The sequence below is a fragment of the Nerophis ophidion genome, linkage group LG20, assembly GCF_033978795.1.
Source record: "Nerophis ophidion isolate RoL-2023_Sa linkage group LG20, RoL_Noph_v1.0, whole genome shotgun sequence".
In the NCBI taxonomy this organism is placed as follows: domain Eukaryota; kingdom Metazoa; phylum Chordata; class Actinopteri; order Syngnathiformes; family Syngnathidae; genus Nerophis; species Nerophis ophidion.
In genome coordinates, this window is record NC_084630.1 from 40,041,877 (window position 1) to 40,058,850 (window position 16,974).

The 16,974-nt window shown below is 43.2% G+C and overlaps 1 protein-coding gene across 2 annotated transcripts in view; it reads left to right on the forward strand.

Annotated features, from left to right (window-relative positions):
• Positions 1–16,974, forward strand: part of LOC133539127 (rho GTPase-activating protein 10-like) — a 170,556-nt gene that overhangs the window by 110,776 nt on the left and 42,806 nt on the right. The window lies entirely within an intron of this gene.

A 16,974-nucleotide genomic window follows, 5' to 3' on the forward strand; every position in this document is an offset into this window, starting at 1 on the left:
ATAATGTGTTCATTCCACCACTGTATATATCTGTATCGGTTGATATCGGAATGGGTAATTAAGAGTTGGACAATATCGGAATATCGGCAAAAAAGCCATTATCGGACATCTCTAGGTGCAGGGTAGAATATCGGGGTGGACCTCGGACAGTCAGTCACAATAGTGAGGGCACCGTTGATGACGACGTCTACTTTCTTGGTGAGCGGGCTTCTACTCCACACTGGGACGGAGTGCTCTCCAACGGAAAAGACAAAAGTCCCGCTTGGAGATTTGGAGTACCTAGACCAGGGGTCGGGAACCTTTTTGGCTGAGAGAGCCAAGAAGCCAAATATTTTAAAATGTATTTCCGTAAGAGCCGCAAAATATTTGTTTAACCCTGAACACAACTAAACGCGTGCATTTTTAAGTAAGACTAACATATTTAGAGTATAATAGGTCTCTTATTCTTTGTAATAACATTGTTATTCTGAAGCTAACTGTGGAGGGGGCGTGGCCTGAGGGCCTGCAGCGAAGCAGGGTGTTGCCAGGACCGCCCTCGAAATCAGCGACCGGTGCTTAGACGGCCCACCTGGGCCTTGTTACCTAATCACCCGTCGCTATGTTATAAGCAGCAGCCAGGAGGAGAGACGGGGTCGGTGCAGGAGCCAGAGCGCGAGCCAGAACGAAAGAGAAAAAGACAATTGCTGGAAAGCAACTGAGAGACTTATTGAAAAATGAAACAATACTGTAACCCTGAAACAGGCTCTCATGTCGTTTGTTGGTGGTCTGAAGAACCCCCAGGATGGCAAGCCCCAAAATAACCAATAATAAATAAGTAACTTCTTACCATCAATGCAGCTTCTTGAACAGGTGCGGTAGTAAACGGATGGATGGATTAAAAATGCTCCAGGATGTTTTATATTTTGAACATCATTTTTAACACTGATTACAAGTGGAATTATTCATTATTTATCGTGTTAAGCAATGTCAGCTCAAATTTACCTGAGAGCCGGATGCAGTCATCAAAAGAGCCACATCTGGCTCCCGAGCCATAGGTTCCCTACCCCTGACCTGGACGGAGGCGGCCCTGGTCCTACCAGCCAGGCAGATCAGTGAGACGCCTCAAGTGATAAGAGAGTTCTGTTTATCAGTAGCAAGACACTTTTGTAATATACAGTACAGGACAAAAGTTTGCATACACCTTGTCATTCAATGTGTTTTCTTTATTTTCATGACTATTTACTTTATAAACGGTCACTGAAGGCATTTAAGACTATGAAAGAACACATGTGGAGTTACGTACTTAAAGGGGAACATTATCAGCAGACCTATGTAAGCGTCAATATATACCTTGATGTTGCAGAAAAAAAGACCATGTATTTTTTTAACCGATTTCCGAACTCTAAATGGGTGAATTTTGGCAAATTAAACGCCTTTCTGTTTATCGGTCTTTTAGCCAAGACGTCAGAACGTGACGTCACCGAGGTAACACACCCGCCATTTTCATTGTCGCTTTACAAACACCGGGTCTCCGCTCTGTTATTTTCCGTTATTTCGACAATTTTTTGGAACCTTGGAGACATCATGCCTCGTGGGTGTGTTGTCGGAGGGTGTAACAACACTAACAGGGAGGGATTCAAGTTGCACCACTGGCAAGAAATCTGCCGCCAGACCCCCATTGAATGTACCAGTGTCTTCACATTTGACCGGGTCTCAGCTCTTATTTTCCGTTTTTTCGACTATTTTTTGGAACCTTGGAGACATCATGCCTCGTCGGTGTGTTGTCGGAGGGTGTAACAACACTAACAGGGAGGGATTCAAGTTGCACCACTGGCAAGAAATCTGCCGCCAGACCCCCATTGAATGTATCAAAGTGTCTCCACATTTTACCGGCGTTGACAGACATGGCACAGAGATGTATGGATAACCTGCAGATGCATTTGCAACCATTAAGTCAACGAAATCACAAAGGTGAGTTTTGTTGATGTTGTTGACTTATGTGCTAATCAGACATATTTGGTCACGGCATCACTGCCAGCTAATCGATGCTAACATGCTATTTACGCTAGCTGTATGTACATTTGAAACTAGATACCCACATCTAATGCGAAACAAACACTTACCAATCGACGGTTTTAAGTTGCTCCAGTGTCACAAGATCAATCAATCAATCAATGTTTACTTATATAGCCCTAAATCACTAGTGTCTCAAAGGGCTGCACAAACCACTACGACATCCTCGGTAGGCCCACATAAGGGCAAGGAAAACTCAGACACAGTGGGACGTCGGTGACAATGATGACTATGAGAACCTTGGAGAGGAGGAAAGCAATGGATGTCGAGCGGGTCTAACATGATACTGTGAAAGTTCGATCCATAATGGATCCAACACAGTCGCGAGAGTCCAGTCCAAAGCGGATCCAACACAGCAGCAAGAGTCCCGTTCACAGCGGAGCCAGCAGGAAACCATCCCAAGATGCGAAAGTCCTTATGTGCTAATCAGACATATTTGGTCGCGGCATGACTGCCAGCTAATCGATGCTAACATGCTATTTACGCTAGCTGAATGTACATTTGAAACTAGATACCCACATGTAATGCCAAACAAACACTTACCAATCGACGGATTGAAGTTGCTCCAGTGTCACAAGATGCGAAAGTCCCGATTGTTTGGTCCGCACATTTTACCGGCGATGCTAATAAGGCAGCCATGCTATGGGCCACTTCATTAGGTACACCCACACTATGGCCGAATAGCGTCAATAGCTATTCGCTCAATAGCTTCAATTTCGTTTTCGCTATCTGCCTCCATACTCCGACCATCTGTTTCAATACATGCGTAATCTGTTGAATCGCTTAAGCCGCTGAAATCCGAGTCTGAATCCGAGCTAATGTCGCTATATCTTGCTGTGGTAACCGCCATGTTGTTTGTATTGGCAGCCATGTATGACGTCACAGGGAAATGGATAGTGGTTTCGAAGATAGCGAAAATAAGGCACTTTAAAGCTTTATTTAGGGATATTCCGGGACCGGTAACATTTTTTTAAAAACTTCAAAAAATACAACAAGCCACTGGGAACTGATTTTTAGTGTTTTTAACCCTTTTGAAATTGTGATAATTTTCCCCTTTAACAAAAATAGGTGAAATAACTGAAAACATGTTTTATATTTTAGTTTCTTCAAAAAAGCCACCCTTTGCTCAGATTACCGCTTTGCACACTCTTGGCATTCTCTCCATGAGTTTGCAACCCTCCTGCTGCACATGAACTGTTAAGAAGTAGCGTTGTTATACATACGGTCCACTGGCTGTAAAGATTAATAATAACAAACATTCACAGACAGTCCTGCTACAAACTGTTTCTAAGGCAGGTTGTTACATTTGTATAATTGAGCGTATGAGAAAGACTGTTGTGTTTACTCTTGCCCTTGTCTGGGGTTTTGTTGAGGGTTAGTTGCTTTGACTGCCAGTCCCAAATAAGCACTTTTTTCCCCCCCAAAGTTGAGGAAACCCTCATCAAGATCTCTTATTTGTGTGATTGCCAAAAGGCATTCTCATACCACACTGATTTTCATCGGTTTATTTTTCTTATTCCTTTTCCTTTTTTGCACCGTTTTTCGGTCACGCGTTCAAACGTCAAAACGTTAAGCACTTTCAGGACATAGCAAGAGTAACTACCCTTTTTAAAAAGGGACGGCGTGGCGCAGTGGGGAGAGTGGCCGTGCGCAACCCGAGCGTCCCTGGTTCAATTCCCACCTAGTACCAACCTCGTCACGTCCGTTGTGTCCTGAGCAAGACACTTCACCCTTGCTCCTGATGGGTGCTGGTTGGCGCCTTGCATGGCAGCTCCCTCCATCAGTGTGTGAATGTGTGTGTGAATGTGGAAGTAGTGTCAAAGCGCTTTGAGTACCTTGAAGGTAGAAAAGCGCTATACAAGTACAACCCATTTAAGCAAATTAGAAGCTGGTAACTAGCAACCTGTGTCTATTCTCAGTTCCATTTTGAAAGTAATGGAAAAATTGTTTATGAACAGGTCGATAGTTACCTTGCTACTAAAAAACTCATGTACAAATTCCAATCCGGCTTCAGAACTAAGCACTCCGCTGACACATGCCTTCTCTATCTGAGCGACCACATTAAACATGAGGTGGACCGGGGCAGATACTGGAGATGCTGGACATTATAAATACTGCGGCATGGTCATGCTGGACATTCAGAAGGCCTTTGACACCGTTAACCATGCTATACTGTTGGATCAATCAATCAATCAATCAATGTTTACTTATATAGCCCTAAATCACTAGTGTCTCAAAGGGCTGCACAAACCACCACGACATCCTCGGTAGGAAAACTCACACCCAGTGGGACATCGGTGACAATGATGACTAAGAGAACCTTGGAGAGGAGGAAAGCAATGGATGTCGAGCGGGTCTAACATGATACTGTGAAAGTTCAATCCACAATGGATCCAACACAGTCGCGAGAGTCCAGTCCAAAGCGGATCCAACACAGCAGCGAGAGTCCCGTTCACAGCGGAGCCAGCAGGAAACCATCCCAAGCGGAGGCGGATCAGCAGCGCAGAGATGTCCCCAGCCGATACACAGGCGAGCAGTACATGGCCACCGGATCGGACCGGACCCCCTCCACAAGGGAGAGTGGGACATAGGAGAAAAAGAAAAGAAACGGCAGATCAACTGGTCTAAAAAGGGAGTCTATTTAAAGGCTAGAGTATACAAATGAGTTTTAAGGTGAGACTTAAATGCTTCTACTGAGGTGGCATCTCGAACTGTTACCGGGAGGGCATTCCAGAGTACTGGAGCCCGAACGGAAAATGCTCTATAGCCCGCAGACTTTTTTTGGGCTTTGGGAATCACTAATAAGCCGGAGTCCTTTGAACGCAGATTTCTTGCCGGGACATATGGTACAATACAATCGGCAAGATAAGATGGAGCTAGACCGTGTAGTATTTTATACGTAAGTAGTAAAACCTTAAAGTCACATCTTAAGTGCACAGGAAGCCAGTGCAGGTGAGCCAGTATAGGTATATATGTATGTATATATGTATATAAAGGTATATACAGTATAGGTATATATGTATGTATATATGTATATAAAGGTATATACAGTATAGGTATATATGTATGTATATATGTATATAAAGGTATATACAGTATAGGTATATATGTATGTATATATGTATATAAAGGTATATACAGTATAGGTATATATGTATGTATATATGTATATAAAGGTATATACAGTACAGGCGTAATGTGATCAAACTTTCTTGTTCTTGTCAAAAGTCTAGCAGCCGCATTTTGTACCAACTGTAATCTTTTAATGCTAGACATGGGGAGACCCGAAAATAATACGTTACAGTAGTCGAGGCGAGACGTAACAAACGCATGGATAATGATCTCAGCGTCTTTAGTGGACAGAATGGAGCGAATTTTAGCGATATTACGGCAATCGGATTTGATAAAACCTCATGGAGCTGGATGCAATCTTACTTGGAGGGGAGGAAACAGGTGGTAGAGGTGAACGGCACCATGTCCCCCCCCCCTCTCAGTAAGCTGTGGAGTCCCCCAAGGCAGTATACTAGGACTTAGGTATAAAATACTACACGGTCTAGCTCCAGCCTATCTTGCCGATTGTATTGTACCATATGTCCCGGCAAGAAATCTGCGTTCAAAAGACTCCGGCTTATTGGTGATTCCTAGAGCTCAAAAAAAGTCTGCGGGCTAAAGAGCGTTTTCCGTTCGGGCTCCAGTACTCTGGAATGCCCTCCCGGTAACAGTTCGAGATGCTACCTCAGTAGAAGCATTTAAGTCTCACCTTAAAACTCATCTGTATACTCTAGCCTTTAAATAAACCTCCTTTTTAGACCAGTTGATCTGCCGCTTATTTTCTTTCTCCTATGTCCCCCCCTCCCTTGTGGAGGGGGTCCGGTCCGATGACCATGGATAAAGTACTGGCTGTCCAGAGTCGAGACCCAGGATGGACCGCTCGCCTGTATCGGTTGGGGACATCTCTACGCTGCTGATCCGCTTGAGATGGTTTCCTGTGGACGGGACTCTCGCTGCTGTCTTGGAGCCACTATGGATTGAACTTTCACAGTATCATGTTAGACCCGCTCGACATCCATTGCTTTCGGTCCCCTAGAGGGGGGGGGGTTGCCCACATCTGAGGTCCTCTCCAAGGTTTCTCATAGTCAGCATTGTCACTGGCGTCCCACTGCGGGCTATAGAGCGTTTTCCGTTCGGGCTCCAGTACTCTGGAATGCCCTCCCGGTAACAGTTCGAGATGCTACCTCAGTAGAATCATTTAAGTCTCACCTTAAAACTCATCTGTATACTCTAGCCTTTAAATAGACCTCCTTTTTAGACCAGTTGATCTGCCGCTTATTTTCTTTCTCCTATGTCCCCCCCTCCCTTGTGGAGGGGGTCCGGTCCGATGACCATGGATGAAGTACTGGCTGTCCAGAGTCGAGACCCAGGATGGACCGCTCGTCGGGACCCAGGATGGACTGCTCGCCTGTATCGGTTGGGGACATCTCTACGCTGCTGATCCGCTTGAGATGGTTTCCTGTGGACGGGACTCTCGCTGCTGTCTTGGATCCACTATGGATTGAACTTTCACAGTATCATGTTAGACCCGCTCGACATCCATTGCTTTCGGTCCCCTAGAGAGGGGGGGGTTGCCCACATCTGAGGTCCTCTCCAAGGTTTCTCATAGTCAGCATTGTCACTGGCGTCCCACTGGATGTGAATTCTCCCTGCCCACTGGGTGTGAGTTTTCCTTGCCCTTTTGTTGGTTCTTCCGAGGATGTTGTAGTCGTAATGATTTGTGCAGTCCTTTGAGACATTTGTGATTTGGGGCTATATAAATAAACATTGATTGATTGATTGATTGATTGACCTTTACTGTTCCTAATATAGGTAAATGACATGCCATCAGCATGCCACTGTGAATTGTTCCTGTTTGCGGATGACTCGGCCCTGCTGGTATCCGGCAAGGACAAGTCACAGGTGGAACAAATCCTCAGTGCTGAACTCCTCAATATTTGCACCTGGCTCGCTGACAACAAGCTATCCATACACTTAGGTAAAACGGAATCCATCCTATTTGGGTCCTACATCAACCTTCTTAAAGTCAGTGACTTCACTAAAAAAGTGGGTGACATTGTTATCACCAGGAAGGATGAGGTCACCTACCTAGGTTCCATTCTAGAAGCTAATCAATTAATCAATCAATCAATGTTTTTTTATACAGCCCTAAATCACAAGTGTCTCAAAAGGCTCCACAAACCACAACGGCATCCTCTTAAGGGCAAGGAAAAACTCACCTCAGTGGCACGTCTGTGACAGTGACTGAGAAACCTTGGAGAGGACCGCATATGTTGAGCGGATCTAACATGATATTGTTAGATGCAATCCATAGTGGATCTAACATAACCGTGAAAGTCCAGTCCAAAGTGGATCCAATTTAGTAGCGAGAGTCCCGTCCAAAGTGGAGCCAGCAGGAAAGCGTCCCGGAGGCGGATCAGCAGCGCAGAGATGTCTCCAACCGATACGTAGGCGAGCGGTCCATCCTGGGTCCCGACTCTGGACGAGTGGTTCATCCTGGGTCCCGACTCTGGACGAGCGGTCCATCCTGGGTCCCGACTCTGGACGAGCAGTCCATCCTGGGTCCCGACTCTGGACGAGCGGTCCATCCTGGGTCCCGACTCTGGACGAGTGGTTCATCCTGGGTCCCGACTCTGGACGAGCGGTCCATCCTGGGTCCCGACTCTGGACGAGCGGTCCATCCTGGGTCCTAACTCTGGACGAGCGGTCCATCCTGGGTCCCGACTCTGGACGAGCGGTCAATCCTGGGTCCCGACTCTGGACGAGCGGTCCATCCTGGGTCCCGACTCTGGACGAGCGGTCCATCCTGGGTCCCGACTCTGGACGAGCGGTCCATCCTGGGTCCCGACTCTGGACGAGTGGTTCATCCTGGGTCCCGACTCTGGACGAGTGGTCCATCCTGGGTCCCGACTCTGGACGAGCGGTCCATCCTGGGTCCCGACTCTGGACGAGCGGTCCATCCTGGGTCCCGACTCTGGACGAGCGGTCCATCCTGGGTCCCGACTCTGGACGAGTGGTTCATCCTGGGTCCCGACTCTGGACGAGTGGTTCATCCTGGGTCCCGACTCTGGACGAGCAGTCCATCCTGGGTCCCGACTCTGGACGAGTGGTCCATCCTGGGTCCCGACTCTGGACGAGCAGTCCATCCTGGGTCCCGACTCTGGACGAGTGGTCCATCCTGGGTCCCGACTCTGGACGAGTGGTCCATCCTGGGTCCCGACTCTGGACAGCCAGTACTTTATCCATGGCCACCGGACCGGACCCCCTCCACAAGGGAGGGGGGGAGATATGGTAGTAAAAGAAAATAAACGGTAGCTCAACTGGTCTAAAAAGGGAGTCTATTTAAAGGCTAGAGTATACAGATGAGTTTTAAGGTGAGACTTAAATGCTTCTACTGAGGTGGCATCTCGAACTGTTACCGGGAGGGCATTCCAGAGTACTGGAGCCCCAATAGAAAACCCTTTAAAGCCCGCAGACTTTTTTTGGGCTCTGGGAATCACTAATGAGCCGGAGTCCTTTGAACGCAGATTTCTTGCCGGGACATATGGTACAATACAATCGGCAAGATAGGATGGAGCTAGACCGTGTAGTATTTTATACGTAAGTAGTAAAACCTTAAAGTCACATCTTAAGTGCACAGGAAGCCAGTGCAGGTGAGCCAGTATAGGTATATATGTATGTATATATGTATATAGGTATATACAGTATAGGTATATATGTATGTATATATATATGTATATAAAGGTATATACAGTATAGGTATATATGTATGTATATATGTATATAAAGGTATATACAGTATAGGTATATATGTATGTATATATGTATATAAAGGTATATACAGTATAGGTATATATGTATGTATATATGTATATAAAGGTATATACAGTATAGGTATATATGTATGTATATATGTATATAAAGGTATATACAGTATAGGTATGTATATATGTATATAAAGGTATATACAGTATAGGTATATATGTATGTATATAAAGGTATATACAGTATAGGTATATATATATGTATATAAAGGTATATACAGTATGGGCGTAATATGATCAAACTTTCTTGTTCTTGTCAAAAGTCTAGCAGCCACATTTTGTACCAACTGTAATCTTTTAATGCTAGACATGGGGAGACCCCGAAAATAATACGTTACAGTAATCGAGACGAGACGTAACAAACGCATGGATAATGATCTCAATCGCTAATCTTTCCTGTGATAAAATGGCAACCAAAGTAATCAAAAAGGTCAACCAAAGAACAACATTTCTCTACAGAATCTCTCTGGTCAACAAAAGCACCATGAAGATTCTAGCAGGAACTTTCGTTCAACTCTTTTCCTACTACGCTTGCACCTCCAAAATCCTCAAATCTAGACTCCAAACATCCCAGAACAAGCTTGTCAGGTTACTTCTAGACCTCCACCCCAGATCACACCTCACTCCAACCCACTTCTCCAAAGTGGGCTGGCTCGGGGTGGAGGACAGAGTAAAACAACTTGCACTGAGCCTAGTCTATAAAATCTGCTTCCAGAACGTAAATGACCGCCATAACCACAACACCAGGGGGAGCTCCACAAACCACGTTAAACCCAGATTCCGATCTAACAAAGGTCTTAACTTATTCTCCTTCTATGCCACATCAATGTGGAATGCACTCCCAACAGGTGTTAAAGAAAGTGCATCTCTGTCCTCCTTTAAAAGCGCACTAAAACAACACCTCCAGGCAACTTCAACCCTTTTACTAACACCCTCCTCCATTCACATCCCACCTCCCCGGATTGTAAATAATCTAATGTATGTACTTGTTCTTATGCTTTCTGACCTCACTATGTTCTCTGCTGGCTGTACATATCCTACTAAATAAGACCTACACTGTTTCAATGTCCATTTCTCTGACCATGCAATTGTTGATGACTGAAGTATCGATTTCTACCAAACCTAACCCCCCCCTCCACATCCCACCCCCCGGATTGTAAATAATGTAAATAATTTAATGTATATACTCTGACTTGTATGATGACTGTATTATGCAGATAGTATATATTTGTACCTTGAATTGATTAACAAGGACCACGACTTAAACACGTTGGAAAACTTATTGGGGTGTTACCATTTAGTGGTCAATTGCACGGAATATGTACTGTACTGTGCAATCTACTAATAAAAGTTTCAATCAATAAATCAATCAAAGGCTTCCATCCCCGGTGATGCCAGTTTGAATCCCCGAAGGGACTAAAACAGTGGTTCTTAACCTGGGTTCGATCGAACCCTAGGGGTTCGGTGAATCGGCCTCAGGGGTTCGCCGCAGAGGTCAAGGCACACCCGACTCATCGTGTAAATAAAAACTTCTCCCTATCTGCATATTACGGATACGGCAACAGCAGAAGTCAGACCGATTTGCGGGTGTGTCATTTGTTGTGAGTTCATGCACTGTGTTGGTTTTGTTCTTTGAACTCGGTGATGTTCATGCACGGTTCATTTTGTGCACCAGTAAAACAACATAACTTTATCTTGAATTTGAAAATAACCAAAACATTTTATTTTTCACTTAAGAAGGGTTCTGTGAATGCGAGTATGAATCTAGTGGTGTTCGGTACCTCGAACAAGGTTAAGAACCACTGGACTAAAACCATGAAAGGGGAACATTATCACAATTTCAAAAGGGTTAAAAACAATAAAAATCAGTTCCCAGTGGCTTGTTGTATTTTTTGAAGTTTTTTTCAGAATTTTACCGGTCTCGGAATATCCCTAAATAAAGCTTTAAAGTGCCTAATTTTCGGCTCTCTGCGAAGACACTGGCCATTTCCCTGTGACGTCACACAGTGCTGCCAATGTAAACAAACAATGGGAATACCACAGCAAGATATAGCGACGTTAGCTCGGATTTAAACTCGGATTTCAGCGACTTAAGCGATTCAACAGATTACGCATGTATTGAAACAGATGGTTAGAGTATGAAAATATTGAAGAAGAAACTGAAGCTATTGAGCGAATAGCTATTGACGCTATTCATAGCCATAGCATGGCCGAATAGCTGCGTTAGCATCGCCGGTAAAATGTGCGGACCAAACGATCAGGACTTTGGCATCTTTTGACACTGGAGCAACTTAAATCCGTCGATTGGTAAGTGTTTGTTTCGCATTAAATGTGGGTGGAAGGAAACGTAATATAGTTGCAAATGCATCTACAGGTTATCCATACATCTCTGTGCCATGTCTGCTTTAGCACCGCCTGTAAATAGCATGTTAGCATCGATTAGCTGGCAGTCAACATCAACAAGTGTTTCCGCGGTTTTTTAATTCTACTTCCTCTTTCTTCGGACTTTAGAGATGAAAGGAGCAGATATCACTCCGCCGGAATGATGACACCTGTGGGGTTTTGTGTTTCCAACACAGGAAGGAGCAGAAATCAGTCCGCCAGAAAGCTTAGACCTGTGTGTGTGTGTGTGTGTGTGTGTGAGACGCGTGTGTGTGTGTGTGTGTGTGTGAGACGCGTGTGTTTGTGTGTGTGTGTGTGTGTGTGTGTGTGTGTGGGACCTATTTGTGTGTATGTGTGTGTGTGTGGGACCTATTTGTGTGTATGTGTGTGTGTGTGGGACCTATTTGTGTGTGTGGGACCTATTTGTGTGTGTGTGTGTGTGTGAGACCTAGGGACGGCGTGGTGCAGTGGGGAGAGTGGCCGTGCGCAACCCGAGCGTCCCTGGTTCAATTCCCACCTAGTACCAACCTCGTCACGTCCGTTGTGTCCTGAGCAAGACACTTCACCCTTGCTCCTGATGGGTAATGGTTGGCGCCTTGCATGGCAGCTCCCTCCATCAGTGTGTGAATGTGTGCGTGAATGGGTAAATGTGGAAGTAGTGTCAAAGCGCTTTGAGTACCTTGAAGGTAGAAAAGCGCTATACAAGTACAACCCATTTAACAAAACTCACCTTTGTGATTTCGTTGACTATCGTTGCAAATGCATCTGCAGGTTATCCATACTACTCTGTGCCATGTCTGCCTTAGCATCGCCGGTCAAATGTGGAGACACTCTGGCACATTCAATGGGGGTCTGGCGGCAGACACTTTGGCATCTTGGGGCCAGTGGTGCAACTTGAATCCCTCCCTGTTAGTGTTGTTACACCCTCCGACAACACACCCACCAGGCATGATGTCTCCAAGGTTCCAAAAAATAGTCAAAAAAACAGAAAATAACAGAGCTGAGACCCGGTGTTTGTAATGTTGAAAATGAAAATGGTGGGTGTGTTACCTCGGCGACGTCACATTCTGACGTCATCCCCTCCAGAGCGATAAACAGAAAGGCGTTTAATTCGTCAAAATTCACCCATTTAGATTTCGGAAATCGGTTAAAAAAATAGATGGTCTTTTTTCTGCACCATCAAGGTATATATTGACGCTTACATAGGTCTGCTGATAATGTTCCCTTTGAAGCTTTTTTTTTTGGCAATTTTACATCCTTGAGTCATGTAGTTTGATTCCAACTACTACATTGATCAATTCTAGTTTCCGATCTACAACATTCAAATAATTTCTACTATGGAAGTATTTCTTTATTCCAACCATTCCCCAGTCAAACAATTTCTATCCTTCTATATTCCACTAGCATTCTTCAATATTCCAACCGTTCCTACTGTACACCCAAGCTTTTTTCTACATTAATTATTTTAAAGTCAGTTACAGCACTGATTGGGGCATTTACACGCAATTTCTACCGGATTTAACTCTTGCATTAAAAGTGTAAAGACTTTTGTCCTGCTGCTGATGATAGTCCTCACTCTCTTACTCATCATAAGTGACTTAATGATGGTGATTACGCTGTAGTGATATCCTCCAGCGGCAGAGGCATAAACACTATCGCAGGGACTGATATTTATGGTAGCTAATGAGAAGATGACACGGGGGGGCCTTTTATTTAGTGCAGAGGCGTCTAAGTGGTTTTCACTGAGGGCCACACGGCAGTTATGTTTGCCCCCAGAGGGCCGCTTCTAATAGTGGATACTATTTATAGGAGGCTAAATGCTGTTTAAGTTCATCTACATTTTATGGAAGGTGCTTTATGTTTACTCAGCCAAAAGGGGACTATTTACAAACCCCGTTTCCATATGAGTTGGGAAATTGTATTAGATGTAAATATAAACAGAATACAATCATTTTGCAAATCATTTTCAACCCATATTCAGTTGAATATGCTACAAAGACAACATATTTGATGTTCAAACTCATAAACATTTTTTTTTTTGCAAATAATCATTAACTTTAGAATTTGATGCCAGCAACACGTGACAAAGAAGTTAGGAAAGGCAGCAGTAAATACTGATAAAGTTGAGGAATGCTCATCAAACACTTATTTGGAACATCCCACAGGTGTGCAGGCTAATTGGGAACAGGTGAGTGCCATGATTGGCTATAAAAACAGCTTCCCAAAAAATGCTCAGTCTTTCACAAGAAAGGATGGGGCGAGGTACACCCCTTTGTCCACAACTGTGTGAGCAAATAGTCAAACAGTTTAAGAACAACCTTTCTCAAAGTGCAATTGCAAGAAATTTAGGGATTTCAACATCTACGCTCCATAATATCATCAAAAGGTTCAGAGAATCTGGAGAAATCACTCCATGTAAGCGGCATGGCCGGAAACCAACATTGAATGACCGTGACCTTCGATCCTTCCGACGGCACTGTATCAAAAACGGACATCAATCTCAAAAGGATATCACCACATGGGCTCAGGAACACTTCAGAAAACCACTGTCACTAAAAACAGTTGGTCGCTACATCTGTAAGTGCAAGTTAAAGCTCTACAATGCAAACTGAAAGCCATTTATCAACAACATCCAGAAACGCTGCCGTCTTCTCTGGGCCCGAGTTTACCTAAAATACACTGATGCAAAGTGGAAAAGTGTCGTCTGACGAGTCCACATTTCAAATTGTTTTTGGAAATATTCAACATCGTGTCGTCCGGACCAAAGGGGAAGCGAACCATCCAGACTCTTATCGACGCAAATTTCAAAAGCCAGCATGTGTGATGGTATGGGGGTGCATTAGTGCCCAAGGCATGGGTAACTTACACATCTGTGAAGGCACCTTTAATGCTGAAAGGTACATACAGGTTTAGGAACAACATGTTGCCATCTAAGCGCTGTCTTTTTCATGGACGCCCCTGCTTATTTCAGCAAGACAATGCCAGGCCACATTCAGCACGTGTTACAACAGCGTGGCTTCGTAAAAAAAGTGTGCGGGTACTTTCCTGGCCCGCCTGAAATCCAGACCTGTCACCCATGGAAAATTTGTGACGCATTATGAAGCGTAAAATACGACAGCGGAGACCCCGGACTGTTGAAGGACTGAAGCTCTACATAAAACAAGAATGGGAAAGAATTCCACTTTCAAAGCTTCAACAATTAGTTTATTCAGTTCCCAAACGTTTATTGAGTGTTGTTAAAAGAAAAGGTGATGTAACACAGTGGTGAACATGCCCTTTCCCAACTACTTTGGCACGTGTTGCAGCCATGAAATTCAAAGTTAATTATTATTTGCAAAAAAAAAAAAATAAAGTTTATGAGTTTGAACATCAAATATGTTGTCTTTGTAGCATATTCAACTGAATATGGGTTGAAAAGGATTTGCAAATCATTGTATTCCGTTTATATTTACATCTAACACAATTTCCTAACTCATATGGAAACAGGGTTTGTACATTTGTCTAAATATTTTGATGACGTAACTGTTTTAATTGCAAATATGGCGGAAGGATCTGTGTGGTAAGATGGTTCTTGGACGCAAGGTGTTATGGGTAATGAGAGCCAGGTGCGGTGGAATCGAGCCACACAGTTTTTTGACCTCACTCTTAATTTTTCTTAATCCTTCTTTTTTTTAACTCTTTGTTACAGTAACAAACTAGCTTCATTTTGCCATTCATTTGTTCCCACATCGTTGTTGTTCTACGTATTTGAAGGATTAAGTTAAGTAATCGATATAAAACGAAGAGGATCGTCTGGTGTTTTGTTTGTTGTTGTCTCAACAAATGCAGCAGGAGGAAGTATTTTATTCGTAGATTTAAAAAAAAAAATTAAAATGTAAGGAAATTATGGTAAGTTACAATATTTTCACCTCAAAATGTAGTGTATTTAATTGTAATTGGAAAAACACTACTGCTGTTTTTATGGTAAAAAAAAAAGTCTGCTCAGTTGCCAGAGTTTTACTGTAAAATCTACATTAGTTGTTTTTTTTACTGTAAATTAAAAAAAATGCAATTTTACGGTAAAATGTTGGCACCTGAGCTGCCAGTTTCAAATACATTTTTCCATGTATTTCTGCAGGGGTGTCCAAACTTTTTCCACAGAGGGCCACACACAGACAAATTTAAGCATGCGGGGGCCATTTTGATAACAAAATATATGGATTTTTTTTTTAATCCTTAGGGCTCCTGGGGAGCATAGAGGGTCCCAGTCACTAAAATGTTAAAAAAGAGGCAAATTGTTATTTTTTTTTTAAATTTAATGCTTACAGTAAATCTCTTCATCAACTTGAGGTTGATATAAAGTAAAACAAATAAGGTTTTATACCTTTTCCGTCAAAGACAACTTTGTTTTTTTATAGTAAAACTGAAATATGCAGTATTTAGATAGATGGATAGTACTTTATTGATTCCTTCAGGAGAGTTCCTTTATTTAGCAATTAAAGCCCTCAAAGATCAATAATGCAGGACACCATTGATTTTAATTATTTCATATTTTTGAGTAATCACAGTGAAAAGTTAAATAAAATCCTACTAAATATATTTGAGATCCGAAAGGTTCGCCACTCATAAAGTGATACATTTTTATTTATATATTTTTTTATTTTTAACACTTAAATTTCAAGATCAACTTCCGATATATCTGTCGATTTTAAGTTGGAACTATTATTTTGTTTGTTTTATGCTCTTTTGCCAAAACGTTGATGTTTTTATATGGCAACCACACAACTTATGCAATATTTTTTCCACATAAAACATTTTGAAGTGATAATTTTTAAGTAATAATTCATTATAACATAGATTTTGTTGTCCTTTATTTTCTTTTTTTTAGCAATGGGAAAAAAAAGAAAATTAAAACAAAAGAGGAAAAAAAACTGCCTGCATTGCAGCTTTGTGTCAACATTGTCAATCAATCAATCAATCAATGTTTACTTATATAGCCCTAAATCACTAGTGTCTCAAAGGGCTGCACAAACCACCACGACATCCTCGGTAAAACTCACACCCAGTGGGACGTCGGTGACAATGATGACTATGAGAACCTTGGAGAGGAGGAAAGCAATGGATGTCGAGCGGGTCTAACATGATACTGTGAAAGTTCAATCCACAATGGATCCAACACAGTCGCAAGAGTCCAGTCCAAAGCGGATCCAACACAGCAGCGAGAGTCCCGTTCACAGCGGAGCCAGCAGGAAACCATCCCAAGCGGAGGCGGATCAGCAGCCGCAGAGATGTCCCCAGCCGATACACAGGCGAGCAGTACATGGCCACCGGATCGGACCGGACCCCCTCCACAAGGGAGAGTGGGACATAGAAGAAAAAGAAAAGAAACGGCAGATCAACTGGTCTAAAAAGGGAGTCTATTTAAAGGCTAGAGTATACAAATGAGTTTGAAGGTGAGACTTAAATGCTTCTACATTGCCACTTTTTCTCATTAGATTTCACCTCATTCCACTTTTTTTAAAATGTTTTATTTTTATTTTTGCAATACTATCAATTTTGCAATTTTTGCAGAATGTGTGGCGGGTCGGTAAACAATTAGCTGCGGGCCGCACTTTGGACACCCCTGTATTACTGTAAATGCCAAAACGGCAGCACAGTTTATCACTGTAAAAAAGTACTGAATTGA